This window comes from Callospermophilus lateralis, chromosome 6 (genome assembly GCF_048772815.1).
Source record: "Callospermophilus lateralis isolate mCalLat2 chromosome 6, mCalLat2.hap1, whole genome shotgun sequence".
NCBI lineage: Eukaryota > Metazoa > Chordata > Mammalia > Rodentia > Sciuridae > Callospermophilus > Callospermophilus lateralis.
The window spans coordinates 31,747,537-31,760,421 of NC_135310.1; positions in this window are offsets into that span (position 1 = coordinate 31,747,537).

Sequence of the window (12,885 nt, forward strand, 5' to 3'; positions counted from 1 at the left end):
TCCATGCATACATACAGAGATACACCTAAATTTCAGATGGAATAGGAGCTCTCGCAGATTAGGCAGTAAAAGCTGACTTACCTAGTTAATTAATTAAATTGGGGATATGTTAAGAACCTGGCATATAGTCTGCCCTTAATAAGTAAAAACACTTTATCCTTCTTGAAATGCCCAGTATGGGGTCATATTGTCCATAGAAATATGTTCAGAAAAGTTGATAGCCTGTGTTCATCATTTAAGTTATCTTTTTGTAGTGCTCTCACCAGTAGCATCTCCTTAGGGTGGGTTCTCTAATATACTGTTTATCTTGTAAATGTGACTGCATGACCAATGTAATTCTGCAACCTGTACACTCAGAAAAATGAGAAATTATAACCCATCTGATTCAAATGTATGATATGACAAGATCATTGTACTGTCATGTGTAACTAATTAAAACAAATTAAAAAATTTTAAAAAAAAGGAATAACTGATCACTTTTAGTCACAGCACATCATGCTCCATTAGGAGGGGATTTCTAGGATTTAAATTGGTTCTTTTTATGGGAGTGGGGATACCAGGGATTAAACTCAGGGGCACTCAACCACTGAGCCCCATTCCCATCCCTATTTTGTATTTTATTTAGAGACAGGTCTTGCAAGTTGCTTAGCACCTCGATTTTGCTGAGGCTGGCTTTGAACTTGTGATCCTCCTCTCTCAGCCTCCAGAGCTGCTGGGATTACAGGCATGCTCCACTGTGCCTGGCTTAAATTGGTTCTTTATTCCTGCCTCCTGTGGCTTGAATGTGTGGCTAGCACACAAATGGTTTGATCCATTTCAAACAGCCTGAGTGCTTTCTGAGAAACAGATGAATAAATGTCTACTGCAGATGAAGAGTAGGAGATTTCAGACTGCTCTCCTACCACATTAAAATATTCAGATGGACCCTAAAGGGTCTACATTATTCAGAGTGAGGAGAAAATGAACATCTATTGGCTAAAAATAGCCATAATAAAACTGGAGCATTTATTTGACTAAATGCTACTGATTCTGAGGCTAAGAGATACAAACTATAAAAAAGAAAGCAGGTCTTTTCCCATAGGTGCATATATTTTCATTTTCAGGATAGTTTTGTATTGTGTTTCATGAGCACATTTTTTTGAAGATCAAATTTCAATGTAGAAAAGCTTCCAACAGCTGAGTCTTGAATTTTTTTCACAACTCAGCACATATGTATCAACTTACACATATTAGTATAGTTTATATGCTATATACTTGAGCATTTGTTTTTTATTTACTTATTGTTAATAATTGAGTTAACCAGCAATTATTGAGAACATAAAGGAAGATCTTCTGGTTTTTATGTCTGATGCTATAAAGCCAGGAAGATTGAATAGAGATGTTGAAGTTATCAAAATACAATATCTTCTCTATGAATCAGACCCCCTCCATCCGTAATCTCAATCACACAGCATAGATTGTCGTCACATGAACATTTTGCTTATACATTTATGAATCACTATCTAGATGGTGTGAACATCTAATAAAATGAATCAAATACATGGAATATTGATTTTGAAGTGAAACTGAAAACCTTATAATAAAGTCACCAAAATTAATGAAAGTGATGATGGGAAACTACTCTAATTTATAGACAAAACTATTGACAAATGAGTTCCTGGTATGGTTCCAATAAACAACCACAGAAGAAATATTCTATAAGAATGATAACATAACAGGCATCTCAAAGAGTACCACTTAATACTTAGGAAAGTAAAGCTCTAGAATAATTTTAATGATTCATTAGGATCATTTTGCAAAATTCAAACAGATAGTGAATGGTACCATATCCTACCAGCCCACCCCCTCAGAAAAATGAACACTTGATTCATTGTTTATCCTAGCAATTACTGTATAGGTATAATTTTAACATATATTCTGTACAATATAAGATAGGGAACTTATTTTTATAAATTTTGGTTGCTCTTTTCAAAATAAGGCAATCAAGCCTTTTGCTTTGTATGTGTCATTTTGTTCCCTATGTTAGGTGAGCTTTTTCCAAGATAAATTATCTTTCAATAATGAGGCTCTCTTGTTCCAAAAAACCATTAACTCTGTATGGTGGGTCCCTATACTACAGAATTATACAGTTTAGTCAACAAAGACCACATTGCCTACCTTTCTCTCTCTCTCTCTCTCTCTCTCTCTCTCTTCCTCCTTTCTTCCCTCCCTCCACACTATTTTGAGGAGGAAATCAAGGTTTCTTTTTCTAATCCTCCCCCTTTTTTTTTTTATTCCCAACCAAGCTTGTAGTTCCAAGACTGTGGAGACAGTGAGCCTAATGATTGAAACTTGAAGATGAAAATTTCAGCACTTTATTAAACAAAATCTGCTATTTTTGCATTATCTAAAGTTTCTTATTTGATGCTCCTGCTATTTGGTGAAAAGACAATGATTTTACTGATGATATAAACTTAGAAGCAAGTTAATTTTTCTGAGGGAGTTTTTAATGAAGTTTGAATATAAAGAGTACATTTGAATATTTTTGTCCTTTATATTTCTCTGTTGAGTTCATTTTTTCTTCTAGAACTTGTAAGGGAAAGACACAGTGTTCTTTTTATAGTAGTGAAATAATATAGCTTTTTATCTTTTTTAAAAATATGTATTTTTTAGTTTTTTATCTTTAAGCATAAAAATAAAAGGAAAAATTCTGAATGCCTGTGATACAGATGCATTGTTATTTATACAAATAGTTTAGTCAGGTTTTAGAAACTATAGTCCTCTATTAGAGGATTTTTTTATCATTATTTTTTATCATTGCCCTTTAAAATGTGTTATTAGTGCATGTATGAATATGGAACAACAAATCCCACCATTATGTGAAACAATAATGCACCAATAAAAAACATGGGAAAAATGTGCTAGTAGCCAGTATTTTATTGTTATTATCATAAATTCTATCCTTTACAAAATTATCAAGCTGAAGTTATTTTATGGATCATAATTTCTTACCCTACTTCTCTCTCTCTATCTTCCCTCCTGTCTATGAGGACAAGGTAGATAGTTAATACAGATAAAGACTCTTCATAATCTCTGTGTGTCATAACTGTAATTTTAAAATAGAAATTCTACTTGCTGTCTCGTTCAAAGAGAACTTCAATTTGATCTTCAATTAGGATCTCTATCTGAGGACTAGACAGGCTGGACTACATTCTTGATGGAACAGAAAAGTCTGCTCAAGTTTACAAAACCAGGCAGATCACAGCCCAGGAAAAGCACAGGAAGGTGGCAGGTCTGAATAGAAAAATCAATTTAAAGAACAAGGACATTTCTATTGATTACATTTTTTTCATGATGAGTATGTATGAATGCACACATTTTAGTGGTAAGAGAAGATTCTGAGCAGGTTTAAAGAAAGCACTGCTGTTTCTTCTGTTAACTTGGTAAACCAGTTGACTCCAAGGTCCAGAAGATGATTTTCTTTCCTGGAAAGGGTTGACTTTGAATCCACTGTGACTGCTGACTTGCTCTGGGCAGAGAGAAATTTTCTCTTCACCCGACATTTTCATCTTTCTCATTCTGCCTTATGTTCACTCCCAGTTGCCTCCACCCCACAGCAACTTGTCCCAGATGGCAGTGGGGGGCAGGGAAGTGGACTTTCTCAGGGTATGGGTGAATGGATGGGTGATCATGTGTTTACTTGACTGTTTTTGGTGTTTTGCTTTTGAAGTTAGATTATAGATAGCATTTAAAAAAAAAGCTAGGCAGCATTTAGCCTGTGGACATCTGGTACTCATCACTATTATGGAGTAAAGAACAGAAACAATATGGCAACCACCAATTTTGTTTGGTAATACCACAGATTTAATCACTTTTCTGCTCAAAAGCCTCCACTTTCTTTCCATCTCACAACAAGGCCACACCTTAATACAATATACCGAGTTCTTATTGTGGTCCATAAGATCCCATAGGATCTCACTCCAATATTCTGACTTCACCTCTGGTTACTTTTCCCCTTTCTCTCTACAACAGCCAGCAACAGCAGCCTCCTTGTCCTTTCCTGGGACACTCTTAAATCAGGGCCTTTGCTTTTTTTCTTTCCTCTGCCTAGATCTCCCTGCCTTCAGGTATCTTTGAGGCTCTGTCTTCTTCATGTGCTCAGGTCTCTCAAGCATCATCTTATAAAGATGCTTTGGTGAAACTAAACTAGCTCTCCTTTCCTATCGTGTTACTCTTGGTTTCCATAATCAGCTTTCTTTTTTAAATATCACTTATCATCTTTTGTTATTTTAGATGTTTTCTTTATTATCTTTCTCTCTCAATCAGAATATAAATTTCATGAAACTGGATATTGTCTATGAATGGCCTATATTATTAGCACTTAGAGTAGTGCCTGGACAAAGTAGGTACTCAAACAGCAGATGCTCTCAGTGCTCCTTCTGATCCCTTGGTCTGTACCATTTAAGTGCAGTCTGACCAACTTGAAACAGCTAGTGTCTGCATTTCCAAGCTCAGGGATGTTTTCTGGAAACTGAAGGATAGCATGCCCATCTGTATTAATCAGTTTTCTATGACTATAACAAAATATCTGAGGCTGAGTGACGTAATGAAGTTGTTTTAGCACATAGTTTTGGAGGCTGAAAGTTTGAATAGTACAGTACCAGCTCTGGTGAGGGTCTCCCTGCTGCATTAACTACTGGAAGATGGTGTCACATGTTTGGAATGTGTGTGAGAAGGAATGATTGCATAGCCCAAAAGGATCCCAAAGAGGCTGGGGAGTGGCCAGGTTTGTTCAAGGGTATGCACCCAATGGACCAAGGATCTCCTGCGAGGCTTTTCCTCTTAGAATTCTACTATTCAACATTAGCACACTGAGAATCAAGCTTCCAACACATCAAACTTTTGGGATAAGCCACGTATCACCATCCTATCATCAGGCATGGTACACAGACCAGCCCTTAACCAATGTTACTTATCATTTGATGCATAAATATTCCTTTGCCCTTTAGTAGAGAGGGATGGGAGTAAGGAATGGGCTGGGAATGGAATTATTCTGAGACTGAGATAGTTGTCTTAGAAATATACTTCTTGTTGGCGACCTTTTCTTTTTAAATCATGTCCCTTCTCCTTTGCCAGCTTGTACCTCTCAAACTATTTACCCTCAAATTCTTATTTCAGAGTCTGTTTTGGGGGAATTCAAATCAAGACAATAAATATTTGTTATCATTGAATGAACTTCAATGGATTCTGGATACATGCAAGGATTAGGTAGGACATAGCTTCATGGAAAGTATAAAGTTGGCTCAGCAGCAAGAAAATGGGGCCACCACCCACAGGGAAGAGACAAGATGGTTATGTCAAGGCAAAAATGAAAATGAATGCTTGGCAGCATCTGAGAGTTAGCATCTGCTCTTGAGACCTCTGAGCACAAAAACAGATCCACAGAATATTGGCTTCATGGGTAAGAAAACTATTTAATTGCACAAGGAATGTTCTGCTATTGCCACCTTAAAATTTTCAACAACTTTTAACAAGAAACCCTGCATTTATATTTTGAATTAGGCCCCACAAATTTATGTAATCAATCCTGCTCATTACAATTTAGGAAAAGGAATAGAATATTAAGATTTAGACCAAGAGATATAGGTTTTATAGAATTGGGTCACTAAGGAATTCTCAGGGTCTTCCCATAGTCTAATTAGGAGTGTTGGTTTCTTGTTTCAGATAATTACAGCCAAATTGAAAGAAGAAATAAGTACTCCAGTAATAGACATTAATTACTTGGTGTAACTGGAAACATTTTTGGATTAATGTGATACATATTCTCTGTCTATAGATTTTTTATATAGAAAAATATAATCTCCACTGAATAGAAAAATTGTGATGGAATTTACTAAAGAAATCAGATTTGTCATTTTAACTGATTTGTAACATTTTATTTTTTTGTGTTCATTATCTGGTAGTTGGTAGTTTTTTAAACTGATTATTCACCTTGTTTTCTAATTGAAAGTCTGCCATACATTTTTAAAATATATTTTTTAGATGTTGGTGAACCTTTATTTTATTCATTTATTTATATGCAGTGCTGAGAATCAAATCCAGTGCCTCACACATGCTAGGCAAGCTCTCTACCACTGAGCCACAACTCCAGCCCCAAGTCTGCCATAAATTTTTAATGTTTCAGCAAACATTGGGCATGTAAGATATTATTTTAAAATATGCCATTATCTTTACTTCTACTTAAAATAGTGGAGATTTAAAACAGTACATTTAAATATGAAAAATATGTCTTCAGATATAAGAAAAAGAAAAAAATTATTTGAGGAAAAAAAAATTATCCCTTGTGGGAAATTTTGAAGTTTGTGGATTTTCAAGCAGGGGGGCAAGTAAGTAAAGTACTGCAGCATTTTCCACTAACTAAAACAGATGTCATGTGATGATGGGTGTTACATCTGCAGCTGACACCCACTTCAAAGAACAGGTGCCTCTAGATGTTTAAAAAAGAAAAAGCAGCTTTTGTACCAGTCTACAATAACCTTCAGGAAGTGATGAGTGGGAGCAATGGGAAGACTGACCCACAACAGCTCTGGGTCATTACGTCACAAGAGAACATCAGGGCACTTATGTCTCATTACAGTTTCTCTATTTATCAAAAAACTATGATGTTACCAGTAAAAAGAAAAAATGAAGTTGTATACTTTTTTTAAACATTATGTACAAAAATTAACTGAACATGGATGGAAGAGTTGAAACTATTAAACTGTTAGGAGAAAACCTAGCAGAAAAGTTTCACGACATTAAAACTGGAAATGATTTTGAGATATGACAACTAAAGCACAGGCTAAAAAAATTATAGATAGACTAGACGTCATTGATATCAAAACTTCTGTGCATCAAAGAATGCGATCAGAATGAAAAGATAACAGAATGGAGAAAACATTTGTAAATCATCCATCTCAAGAGGGATTAACATCTAAAATACATTTAAAAAAAGAACTAGACAACAACAACAAAAAATGTAATTTGAAGCATAGGCAAAGAAATGCAATCTGGAGTGAAAAGAACAAAATAGGAGGCAATTCAGTAAGTGACTTCAAAATATCCTACAAAGCTACAGTAATCAAATCAGCATTGTATTGGCATAAAAACAGATACACAGGCCAATGGAATAGGACAGAGAGCCTAAAAGAAAACCCATTCATCTATCGACAACTGATTGTTAGCAAAAAATGCTAAAAACACACGTAGGATAAAGAGAACAGTCTCCTCAATAAATGGGAGTGGAAAAATTGGGTATCCACACACAGAAGAATGATGTTAGATGCTTGTCTCTCACCATATACATAAACTAACTCAAAAGGATTAAAGACTTAAATGTTACCTCTAGATAGGGAATAAGGGTGGGAGAGAAAGGGAGGGAGAAGGGGAATAGCAAGGATGGTGGAAGGAGACGGTCATCATAATACAAAATATGTGTATGAAGATGTTAATTTGGTATCAACATACCTTATGTACAAGTAGAGAGAGGATAAATTGTGCTATAAAGGTGTATTAAGAATTATAATGCCAAAAAATTAAAGCTCATGTATAATGGCATAATTTGGCATGAACATACTTTATATACTGAGTTATGAAAAATTGTGCTGTGAATGGATAATTATGAATGTAAAAAATGCATTCCACTATTGTCATGTATGTAAGAAATAAATTTAGAAAAAATTAAAAAGGCTTAAATGTAAGTCCTGAAGCCATGAAGTTAGAAGAAAGCATAGGCCAACTTCTCCAGGATATTGGGATGGGCAACGTATTTTGGATCTACCTCCAAAGCACAGGAAACGAAAGCAAAAAATAGACCAATGGGATTACATCAAACTAAAAAACTTCTGTATAGCAAAGGAAATAAACAACATAGTGAAGAGCTAGAATGGAAAAAAAAAAATCCGCAAACTATTTGCTGTATTTGGATCTAAAAAGTCTCCCAAAGTTCAAGGCGTTAAAGGCATGGTACCAGCCTGTGGCACTATTGGGAAGTAGTGCAGTTGTTAAGAGGTGGGACTTTGTGGGAGGAAGTTAGTTCAATGGTGGCATGTACTCAAAGAGGATATTGGGACTCTAAATTCCTTTCTCCCTCTCTTTGCTTCCTTACCACCATGAGGTGAGAAACTTTCTTTACCACATGGGTCTAATCATGATGCACTTCCTTGCCACAGGCCCAAAATAATGGGGCCAAGGAACAATGTACTGAAATCTCTGAAATTGTGAGCCAAAATAAACCTTTCCTCTTTAAAAATTGACTATCTCAGGTATTTTGTCACAGTAATAAAAATCTAACACACCATACATTTGACAAGGGTTTGTTATCTAGAATCTAGGAAGAAATCAACTCAATAATAAAATCAAAATAATTCAATTTTTAAAAATGAGCAATAGGCAGCAATAGACATTTCTAAAAGGAAGACATGAAAGTGCTCAACATCACTAATCATCAGGGAAACACAAATCAAAACTACAATGATATATCATCTCATTCTAGTTAGGATGGCTACTATGTTATTAATAAGACAAAAGATAACTAGTGCTGATGAAGATGTGGGGAATAAGAAACGCTTGCACACTGCTGGTTAAAATGCAAGTGAGCATAGCCATATGGAAAAGAATATGGAAGTTCCTTTAAAACTGAAAGTAGAATTAGCATATGATCCAGAAATTCCACTTATGGGGTATGTATATCAAAAAGAACAAAATCAATGTGTCAAAGACACATCTGTACTCTTTAAGTTTGCTACAAGATTACTCACAATAGCCAAGAAAGGAAAAACTTAGGTGTCCATCAACAATGAACAAATAAAGAAAATGTGATATGTATACAATGGAATTCTATTCTGCCATTAAAAAGGATGAAATCCTATCTTTAGTGACAGCACATGGAACTGAAGGACATGATGCAAAGTGAAATAAGCCAGGCACAGAAAGACAAATACTATATGATCTCACCCATAAGAAGAATCTAAAAAGTTCAGATTAGTGGCTATCAGAGGTTGGGAGAGTAGAGTCAGGGTAGAGAATGGAAAAGTCTGATCAATGGGTTATAGATTGAAAGTTCTGATGATCTATTATACAGTGGGATCTATAAATAATGATAATTTATATTTCAAAAAAGAAAAAAAATTCTTGAATGTTTTCACCACAAAGAAGAGATATGTTATCCTAATCTGTGCACTACACAAAGTATACATTTATTGAAATATCACATGGCACCCCATAGATATGTCTGGTTTTATGCTATTTAAAACATATATTTTTAAATATCTGTTTTACTTGAAAAATGATGGGCAAAGGACTTGAATAGACATTTCTCTAAAGAAGATATAGGAAAAGCCAAGAGACACAAGAAAAGATGCTCAATATCACTAACCATTAGAATGAGGCAAATTGAAACCACAACATAACACTTCACAATCATTATAATGACTATTATAAAGAGGAAAATAAAGAAAGAAGTGTTAGCACTGAAGTGGAGAAATAAAATGGTGTAGCCATTTCGGGAAACAGTGCGGCAGTTCCTCAAGGAAAAAAAAAGTGAACAGAATTCTATAAGACCCAGCAATTCTACTTCTACATATGGAAAGCAGGAACTCAGACAGATATGTGTACATCAATGTTAATGAGCTGCACTATTGACAAGAACCAAAAGATAGAAACAAGCCAATGTCTATTAACAGATAAATGGACAAACACAAAATGGAATATACATACAATGGAATATTATTCAGATCTAAAAAGAAATGAAATTGATACATGTTACATCATGGATAAACCCTGAAAGCATTATGCTAAGTGAAATGAGCACACATAAAAAGACAAATCATTTTGAATGATTCCATTAATAGGAGCTGGGGATATAGCTCAGTTGGCAGAGTTCTTGCCTTGCATGCACAGGATCCTAGGTTCAATCCCTAGCAACACACACACATACACACACACAAGAATAAAAAGATGATTCCATTTATATGAATAATTTGGAACAGTTAAATTCATAGAGACAAAAAGAATAGTGGTTACTAGGAGATGGAAGGGAGGAGAGGGGAGGGGATTGGGAAGTCACTGTCTAATGGATGCAGAGTTTGCATTGGGGACAATGAAAAAGTTCTGCAGATGGATAGTGGTGATGGCTGTATAGGAAGGTGACACAACACCATAGAACTGTAGGTTTACAAATGGTTTCAATGCACTGGGGTTGTGGCTCAGTGGTAGAGTCCTTGCCTCACATGTGTGAGGCACTGTGTTTGATTCTCAGCACCACATATAAATAAATAGATAAAATAAACAACCATCAACAACTAAAAATATGTATTTTTAAAAAATGGTCTTAGTGGTAAATTTAGTCTTTCCCTCTTGTTTCTGTTTGATTTATCTTAGTTCAAACACTCTAACTTCAATAACACTATAAAGCAGTGTTCTCCTGACTCTCTCCCCACTTAACTCTGAGACCTAGCTGGTCTTTCCTCTCTGTGCTAACAGTTGAAGACATTCTGTAGTAATGTCATAACATGCCCCATCAAAATCCACTTTTTCCCCTTTGTGGTATATCGACAAGATGAAGAAATTGAAGGAGCGGGGGCTTAATGCGGTGGGTGCAGTCCTCCCTGAGGGTGTGAGTGCTCTGTCCTGCAGTCTGCTCCAGTTAGCTGGAGTAGGTCTCAAGAACCTGGGCCGCAGGCATGCCAGGCCAGCCCGCTACTGCTTGAGCCACACCCCCAGCTCATTCTTTGAGTTTTCCACAGCAACCAGTAGATACCCTTATAGAGCCTACTCTACAACTTTTTCAGCTCCCTACTAATTATGCCTGGGGAATAATATTCTTCTTATTATAAGAATATTATGTTATTATATTCTGTAGTAATGTCATAATATGCCCCATCAAAATCTTTCTTTCCCTTCCAATTTACATTTTTTTCTCTTCTTAAATTCTTTTTGAGAATTCAGCAAAAATAATTTCTATAAAACAAAACAGCAAAATATTTAAACAGTAAAGGATGGGCTAAATCTGTTTGCAGAAATATTTGGTTTTTAGACAGCTTCCAAAATATTACATACATTCTAAAGCTAGCAATTCTCCTTTAAATATGACATTAAGAATTTGTTGGAATTCCTAAACAAAAGTCTACTCTAAAATGTTACTTTAAGTTTACATCTTGATTAAACTCCATATGTAACAAAAATTTATGAATAGAAAAAAGAACTAGTGTCATTTTGTTTTTAAGTAAAATTGAGACTGACTAAAAATCAGCCTGGCATCTTGGTATAATAGTACTTAATAGTACTGTTGTGAATTCTGATAATGTACACAGTTAGTTAACTGGGATCCAGCAGAAGCAAAACCTAACAAATTTTACCAACAAAACAAAACAAAACATACAAAATACAATCTTTAATCAATGGTAATCCCCTCTTCCCAATCCTTTTGTGACCCTACTTTATTATAACCTAGAATGCCAATTCAGCGGAATGTGGCAGATATTTTATTTGTGAGAGTAAGTTATGTGAAGAAAATTATTGAAGACTGCAGTAACTCAGAGGAGACCATTAAGTTACTTCGGTTCGGCTCCTGAGAGTATCTTCAGTTCTCCTCTACTGTCCTCAGTGAACTTCTCTGGCAGGTTGCCTATTCATATACTTATGAACTTCAGCCTTATTTGGATCTACTTTTGCAAATTTTACTGATTGAGGACTCCTGGCAGACTCACAGAATTCACAATGCACTTAAAGGAATTCCAAATGACCATGATGGATTGTTTGATATAATCCAGTGCTCAAAGAATCACTATTAAAAAAAGAGCATATCAGTGTATAAAATGTATGGTAGCTCTCATGTTTTCTAATTTTATAGTCCAAATTCATTCACTTTTTTTAGTTTTAATGATTGGAAGGGAGATTCTGTGATCCCATCTTTTCCCATAATCCCCCTCTCATTCCCACAGGAAGTCTTTTAAAAATATTTCCACAGTAAAATTTCTAATATGATTTACACCAAAACGATGCAGTGTTACTCAATTACAAAAGCTAAAATATTTTAAATAAAACAAGTGTTACAATAATTAAAGACCAATGCTAGAGTACAGTGAAATTATGATTGCAATTAAATAGGGAGCACAGTCTTGGGAAAACAAAACAAAATCATAGAGTTACAGGATTATAGATAGCCCTCAAAGGACACGTGTGGATGATATATTGTCTTTGGGGGTCCCTGGGTTCATAGAGTGTTTGCAATCTGCCATAGGGAGATTGGACATACACACACACACACACACACACACACACATGCATTTACACACACACAGACCTCAACAATAAAAAGCAATATATATCAAGGAATAGTCTGCTTTCAGTTCTCATTGAAAGGATGCTGAGTTCTGGAGAAGACTTCTTTAAGTGAGAGAATGTTAATCTGCACCTTGATTTTAAAATTATTATTTGCTGGGCTGGGGCTGTAGCTCAGAGGCAGAGCACTTGCCTAGCATGTATGAAGCACTGGATTCGTTCCTCAGCAATGCATAAAATAAACAAATAAAATAAAGGCATGCTGTCTATACACAACTGCAAAAAACCCCAAAAACCTTTTAAAGTATTATTTGTACACAAACTGCACTATTTTAATACAGCATTGTTTTGGAGCTGAACCACATATGTCAAAAACATTGTGGGGAAAGTCAACAAAACTTTGTGATTAATGACGGATGAGTCTAACACCAGGTTTTCATGGCCCTCTTGTCTAAATGACTATCTTAGAATTAAAGACATTGAGAAAGTTGGGCTGGAGATGCAACTCAGTGGTAGAGCACTTGTCTACCAAGCACAAGAGATCCCAGAGATACTATGTTCTTCAATGTTAAAACCAAAATCTTT